The sequence below is a fragment of the Rhipicephalus sanguineus genome, chromosome 4 (assembly GCF_013339695.2).
Source record: "Rhipicephalus sanguineus isolate Rsan-2018 chromosome 4, BIME_Rsan_1.4, whole genome shotgun sequence".
Taxonomy (NCBI): Eukaryota; Metazoa; Arthropoda; class Arachnida; order Ixodida; family Ixodidae; genus Rhipicephalus; species Rhipicephalus sanguineus.
This window is the reverse complement of record NC_051179.1, coordinates 120,586,133-120,593,668: the sequence shown is the minus strand read 5'-3', so window position 1 is coordinate 120,593,668 and position 7,536 is coordinate 120,586,133.

The window sequence follows — 7,536 nt, the reverse complement described above, 5'->3', positions numbered from 1 at the left end:
CTTTACATTGTCGAGATTGTAAGTGCACGCCAAAATTCGATGAATGCGCGGTGTGGTACAGGCATAGAAATGCTGAAACGTGCCTGATGACTGAAGCATGGCATATCGAGAATACTGGTAGCGCATGCGTGAGCCAACCGTCCTTGCATAAAGATGAAATCAAATGCCTTAACAGTTACCTTCCATGTAGACCCCCACGCGTGTCGGATTGATAGGTTCACCTATTGCATGAGCATGCGCAGATAAGTTTTTGTGCCTTCTTTCTTTTCCGCCGTTGTGCGTCTCTTCAGTTGTTAGTCGGCGTTTGTGGTGTCCTGACTTCTCTCTTGTGCCCGTGTTTGCACGCCATGTCTTTTTAGAATATATACCTAGGTCAAATATACAGGGGAGCTTACTCATGTCAAGCAGACTTACGGAAGAATAAGGAATGTTTGGAGAGCATATGGTAGCATTCTTAACTAATCGCTGCCAATACCACTGTCACATAAGGGCAAAGTGTATAACCATTCTTCTTTGCCAGTTCTGACATACGAGGCAGAAACTTCTAGAATAACAATGAAACTGGAGAAGTCAAGAACCACGTGGCATGCGATGGAGCGAACTACTGATAGGAGTAACACTCAGATATAGGAATACAGCAGAGTGGATAGAACAAACATGCGCAACTGATATACTACTTGATATTAAGAGAAAATAATGTTCTTGGGCTCACGTCATCAGATGGACAGGCGATGATAGTTAACTGCAAAAGAAATGCTTGCAAATATGGAGAGGAATCTGCACGACAAGCACTCGAGCTGTAATGAATCTTCAGGAAATAGGGCAGACAGCCAAAATGTGCGGCCCTTTTTAAAATGTAAATCCTACGAAAAAATCGTGTGCGCAATATTTTTGTGATGTTAGGCTGTCAAATGTAGTGTTTCTTGATGCGTGAATGTTTTCAACACAGTAGAGTAATGACCCCAAGAGAGCTACTAATCAAGTTCGGTTTGTCTCCTAATGTTTATAATTGAGGGATACTCCGAAGACGATGCACCATCAAGCAGTGATAAACGCGTGAGAGCACCGCCGATGCTCTAGATAATGGCAACGAAAGTCCACAGACGCACCAAGTGTGCCCGTAACCACGACAATTAACGGTGCTGGACGCTTTGAGATATTGTGGGCGCAAATCAAAAACTGTTATCAAAAATTGTGTAACTGTGGCTGCTTGTTCGTTTCTAATTTTTTAACATGTATACATCACTGATCCTTGAGCGCTTTATTGACTGGGACGGCTTACGGCACTTTTTGTCAGGCATTAAATTGCCTTTTTGCTAACCCTGCTCCTTATCTTGCATGTATGATCAATGTACAGTACACTGTACTCTGTAACTGATTGATGATTGAACAAACTTGAAACCTCCGCAAAAAAAAATAGTCGCTGTAGCAACGTAGTGATAAGATGACGGCTGTGCCGCACGATTTCATCGTTTTGGAGGTAGCCAGACCCAGACGGTTTAAACAAGCACATCTCACGCTGCCTTCTACCTTCATCTGTGGGCAATGTACGATACCTGTATACCTTGAAACCGGGAAAACGGACCGGTGAAGAATACTCAGACTGGCAATTGCCTAGGTCGCATACAGTGCTCAGTCGTCCTGCAGAAGCTCGGCTTTTAAGCTGAACCCAGGCCCCGGACGAATTACTTTCGCACGTACACCGAGACAATGATAATGTAAAGCACCATTGCACGAGCAAGCACAAGGAATATAAGGATTGCATTCTTCAGGTCATTCTCTATATTATGATTGATTGTTTTTACTTGTCTGCACGGTTCCCACTGCCCGCGCTTTGACGGCGGCGTAATGTAAAGGCGTTCGCGCGTTCAGATTTTGGGTCAGGTGGTGGTCCACATTATGCAGGAGCCCTGCACGTCCGGTGCTTCGCATCTTGCGTAAGGGAGCGCAGAAGCAGTTCGGAAGAAAGTGCACAGGACAGGAAAGGCGCTCACGTACAACTGATGTTTATTTTGAAGAAAACATCCCACCTCGAATGTTTATCAGCAAGCCCACTGACACACAGAAAAGCATTCTCCACTCTAAACAGAGCAAAAAAGTAATCCGACATCGCAAGGAAGCGCAACATCAAACAGTAAGAGAGATGGGTTCGTGGTGTGCTTTTTCTTTTTCTTGATAAGCCTTTCGACTGCTCGAAATGAACATTAATTCCTCCACCATCATATGTTCCGACGGCGCACTGATGCACGTGCCTGCATCATTTTTGATGTGGCCTGCGTCAAGAAGTTTTCTTTCAGGCCTGGCCTTTGCTTGCCCTGTGACTTCCTCAAAACGCGCAGTGTGTGCAGGTAGGCGCACCCCGTCGTTTTGAGCCTTCAGTGATGTTGAGCGCTCTGGTAGCCTGTCGTTAGGACATCGGTCTGTTTGGCTGATGTAAGCTTTCTTGCAAATAAATGACAACTTATAGACCACCTCGGTTGTGCAGGGGACAACAGGCTTCACATGCTGCTTCTCGCACACAGTTATTTTTCATATGTTTACTTGCAAGGCTACACTAACGGCAAAACTTCATGGGGGCTGTGAAAACGAGGTCTACGCCATGCTTTCATACGATCCTCAAGGTATATGTAAACTGGTAGCGTAACTTCCGTAGAAGCCCACGTGTCAAGCCGGTGGCTAGTTGTTGCAACAGTCGCCATCTATGTGAGGAGGGGACAGACAGAATTAAAAAAAAAGAAAAATATGACGTCACAACCGGAAGCGGAAATGACGTCACGTTTTAACGCGATGGGCGCGAAATTATGAAATTTTTTGACAGGGCGCCGCTTCTTACTTTTTTTTATAGCTGCATGTTCTTTTTCTTATCACTATGACGGCTCCATAATAGAAGCCTGCAAGATAACGGGAAGACGAAAAAGACAGATTTGATAAATAAGGTGTATTTTATTGGCGAAATATTGCAGTTGAACCGGATATTACCCCAAAATATATAACACAGAAATCAGAAGTAGCATAACAATTCAACGTGCACACTGTGATGGTGTAATGTGGGCCCAGGATCCGAAATAATTCAACCGGCAGTCAGGTGATTCTGTACACAAAACACAGACTTTAACACAACCGATAACTCTGACGATTCACACACAACACACTACAGCATTCCTTATTTACATCCTAAACGTCCTACGCGCCTCGCACACAAACTGTCCTACTCGCTGTTATGAACTGTTGCCGCTGCGGCGAGGTCGGTCGTCACCGGTACTCCTTGGGCAGTCAACAGTCACGCTGCCTTGACCGTGGCGAGGTAGTAGTGGTGGTGATGATGGCACTGCAGGCCGGTAGATCACCAGGCCACTGCAGTACAGCCCGTCGCCAACATGAGCCGCGGCCACCTCGTGACACCACTCGGGCCCCAGGACCTCAGGCCAGGAACAGACTAGGCTGCCGGTCTCTGTGTCAGCACCGGGCACAGAGCGGGAATCAGGCTCACCAGGTCCACATGGCTGCCGGACGCCTGGTTAAGCGATGTCGCGACCCGAACCGCCGACCAGCGGCTGCCGTTCCAACCGTGTCGCGCTCCAACTCCTCGAGCCGCACGCGCCCGCTCGCGCTTCCTTTTCGTCGTCTTCCCCTCCAAGGCGTACCGCAGAGCAGAACTGTCGTTCCCTCTTCGCCCCGTCACGGGCCACACAATCCACATCATCACACACACAAACCTTGCACACGTGTTGCTCTTGCATCGTAGACAGCGCAGCGTTTCTTCGCGTAGCGTGGCGGACTCATCGTCCCGAAGGGCGACAGCACGCCGGCCGTGCGCTGGCAAAACACAGTCACTGAAACGGTTCCCGATGGCTGCGATGGGCTATATTACCTTTCTGCCAAGTACCACGACTAGAAAACAACGCTTATGCGAGGAAATATCTACGGACGACAGGCAACAAACCTACTGCGCAAAAACGAGCGAGGCCATTTGCATCTCAAAATGCGCAAAACCGTTGGCCCACGTTACCAGACTGCCTGCATGTGCCCGCTGTTTCTGAAAATAAACGAAAAAAAAATTGGCCACTCAACCACATTCCCAAGACTAAAGTTTGATTAAAGTAATCCACTAATTTATTTCGTGACAAATAAATTTAAAACTAATGAAAATAAACGCTTAATTAATTTTTTGTTTTCATTATTTGACCCCCCTCACCTAGTAGCGCTTTAATCGTCACGCGGGCGTTGATGTTTGTCGCAATAGGTTTCCGACCACTTTTCGTTCCGACTTTCGCGACCTATTTAGATTGACCTTGCGACCCTTTCCAAATTATGCGAAGCAGCATGACAACATAATTCTTATGTCTCAGTGGTGGCAAGACATTGGGTGAGGCATCGGGCTTCTGAAGACCTGATGCCAAAACAACAAGCAAACTGGAAGAGAATCCCGCGGCCAAAAGTCGCGAGATCTCTGGGTCGAAGCTATGGCTAATATTATGAGTGCATGACTTGGTCAGAGCTGAATTGAGCCATGAGGAATTCGCCCTCGCGCTGGCAAATGCTAGCTTCCTGGTTTACTCAAATTGGGAGACCGACCGCCCCAAAAAGGCGTTGTTCACTGGTTACATCCCTGGACCAGGACAAATTTTTCGGCAACTAAGGAGCTTTCTTACTGAGAAATCCGTATGGATTTCCTTATGGCTTCGTGCTACAGACGGGTGGTTATCAATTTTATTTTGTTATACCAATTATGATGTCAGAAGAAAAGTATGTTTATTCTTAACTGTATAATGTGATGCTGCTAGAAAGCAACATTGCGCACATGTGTAATTGCGTTGCCAGCGATTTAAGAAGGTTGTTAGAAGATTTAAGAACGTACTGCAAAAAAGCGGGACTTTTGGTTTCTTGAAATAAAACAGTACATACGACGAGGCCTGCCAAAGCCATTAGTCGGTTGAGTGGCAGAGCCTGGCAGGCAGGAATAAACTGAACACATTACGTTAGTTGTGAAATAAGGCATGAAAGGCTATGCGCAAGCCCACTGTACTTAGGATATAATTTGGTGCTTTCTTTACAACTCACCTGAAGACCAAGCAAGACAAAACAATTTGCTCTTTATTCTATGTACGTTCCTATTCAAAATGATAATCATTATTGCTCGATCATCTAGAGAATGTGAGGATGGCATCGCTACAGCTCTGCTTGGTAACAAATTGCACCTCCACTTCGGAGCACTGGAACAAACCAGAACGCCGGCACAAGCGGCTTCATAAATGGGACCCAGAAATGAAGTTTCGTATGCCTCACAAGCTGAAGCGAAATATGACATGCATCATTCACCGCATTCGTCTTGGTGTGGCATTCACAAGACGCTATGCCCACTTGATCGGCTGCAGTGACACAGGTCCCGATTGTGGTCATTGTCGGATACCAGAGACACTTGAACATATATTTTGCGCCTGTCCAGCGTACGCACGAGAACGACAAAAACTGATCTCATCGATCGGGCAGTATCATAGTAGGCCTTTAACCGATGAGGTTGTGTTAGGTCTTTGGCCTGACGTCAGCAGCACAAGTGTGGTCATAGAAGCAGTCGTAGCCTTCTTACAAGCCACTGGACTGGATGCACGTCTTTAGATTTGCCCCAGCGTCACGAACTATATTCTCATCTCCCTACCTTACCATCGTCATTCATCACTCTTTCGCTCCCCTGTCCCCCCTCCCCAGTGTAGAGTAGCAGGCCAGAGCAAACTATAGCTCAGGCCGACCTCTCTGCCTTTCTGTAAATAAATTCTCTCTCTCTCTCACGCTAAAATGAAATGGCATCGCTACTACGTTTCGCTTCAGTTCTGTAATTTTTACATTCTGCCCACGGCAACCCTTCATAGTAGAACATGTGTCACATTACGCTTAAGTTTTATGAAACATCTAAAGGAAGGCGAGAAAATGCGCTTACACGAACTAGGTCGCGATATGCTGTAAGAATTAAAACACTGCGGCCGATATGCAAACGCTAAACAGTGTTTCAATATTGCATTCGGGATTCTGCAGGACGAGATGTAAAGCCGACAGGGAGACTTCAGGAAAATAATGCGTTGCAAATTTTGAAACCAAACGCGTTTGTGTGGGCGCGGGATGCGCTTGTCATGGGACAGCACGTGGCAGAGAGACGATGAAGCGCTGGTGACTGCTAGAGAAGATCAAAGACACTATGCCGATGCCGCCGGAAAACGGCGTTCCAGGGACGGCCACTACCTACAATAACGCGCAACGCTTACGCATCTCTTAGACAGCTCTCAATGGTGATTCTGCGTGAATTTTACATGTTCTACACAGGACATAAGCTAGTGCATGATAGCATAGTCCTTCAATACTTTTTCTGGTCACGAAACTTCGCCGTCACGCTATGGGGGAGCTTGATATGGCGCGACAAGCTGCCGCGCCGCGGCGCCACCGTCGCTTAGAGGCCACCCTTCTCCAGGTGGATTCCGCAGACGCCGCAAATGCAGACGGCGTGAGCTGAAAGTTTGCACGTGTACTCTCTGTCTGTGACTGCGTTTTGGATAAGGGCCAAGTTCAGGTATCGTACAGTTGAATCGGCACGCTCTCGTGACGATGCCTTTTAGGCGCTGCGTACCGAGGTGCCGTTTCGGCTACAAGGGCAGCGACTGAAAATGTATCGATGTTTTGCATGCCAAGCGTTCATGGGTAGTTCAAGACTGGAAGTGAGCCATAACGCAGCAACAAACGGACAACTTCAGCATCGATTCGAAGCATGTGCATATGTGTGCGAGGCACTTTGATTCATCGGACACCGTATATGTGTACAATTCCACGATAAACGGTGACGCCGTATCGTTGTCGACAGACAAGCCGCGCCTCAGGCCTAACGTCATTTCTCGTGTGTTCCACGGCCACGGCCAACTTTACGAATGGAAAGTCTCGACCACGGACAGTTTTAACGTCACTGAAACGACCTCGAAAGCCGTCGTGTGCAAAGGGAATTTTCAGCCGTGGCAAACGGGCCATTAGCTACTTAATGTAACAAAAAAAAAACAATATGCAAGATTTCTGTGTCAGTACACCTTTAGAATGTCTTTTGAGCTCTACTCTACCCCAATACTGAGTGAAGGCGAACGTTATCCATTTCTCATAAGCATTTGCACTGATTCATTTCCTTCAAAGAAAGATCGCGATTACAATCCTAATAAGCGTCCTGGTTCGCCAAGAAATTACGGCACTGAATGCAAATGGGCGTCAATCCTCGTCACCCTGCTCGTGAGAGATAGAGATTAAGAAACACAATGCGTAGTCAAGGGCATATATTAATCTGTGAGGTTTCCATCGCCGATATTGTCAACATAAATCGCGTTGGAAAACTGTGTCGAAAACTGATACGCACGAAAACTAGCAAAGCTTTCGAGGCCTGGGGGGGGGGATCGGAGATCTCTGTTCGTTCCGCGTTCGTTCTGGCGGTGTTACGTCACAAAAGTGGGCGGTCCGCAGCTCTCTTCCGCCGAGAGGAAGCGGACAGCCAATCGTCAGCGGTGAGCGGCG